Here is a 447-nt window from a genome sequence, read left to right as displayed (position 1 = left end):
TTGTTATGGATCTGTTCAACTTTTCCACATCAGTCTGTGTTAGTTTAGGTAAGTAGTATGTTTCTAGAAATCTGTCCATTTCTTTCAGATTTTCAGATTTGTTGGAGTATAGTTCTTTATAGTATCCTGATATTATCCTTTTTATTTCAGTTGGTTCTGTTATGATGTCACCCATTTTACTTCTTATTCGTGTTGTTTGTATTCTCTTCCTCTTTTCCTTTGTTAAATTTGCCAGTGGTTTGTCAATTTTATTAATCTTTTCAAAAAACCAAGTTCTAGTCTTGTTGATTTTTTCCATTCTTTCTATTTTCTGTTTCATTAATTTCTGCTTGAATCTTGATTATTTCCTTTCTTCTGGTAACTGTAGGCTTTTCTTGATGTTCTTTTTCTAATTGTTGGAGGTGTTGGTTTAAAGTGTTGATTTTGCCTCTTTTTTTTTTTTTTTTT

At 29.8% G+C, this 447-nt stretch overlaps 1 protein-coding gene across 1 annotated transcript in view; it reads left to right on the top strand.

The window, feature by feature from the left end:
• The window catches only part of PIK3C2G (phosphatidylinositol-4-phosphate 3-kinase catalytic subunit type 2 gamma), a 654,890-nt gene that overhangs the window by 398,961 nt on the left and 255,482 nt on the right, over window positions 1–447 (top strand). The gene's annotated exons all lie outside the window — the stretch shown is intronic.

The sequence above is a fragment of the Orycteropus afer genome, unplaced genomic scaffold (genome assembly GCF_000298275.1).
Source record: "Orycteropus afer afer isolate SDZICR_OR568_19922 unplaced genomic scaffold, OryAfe1.0 scaffold00126, whole genome shotgun sequence".
NCBI classification, from domain to species: domain Eukaryota; kingdom Metazoa; phylum Chordata; class Mammalia; order Tubulidentata; family Orycteropodidae; genus Orycteropus; species Orycteropus afer.
This window is presented reverse-complemented; position numbering and strand designations above follow the sequence as displayed.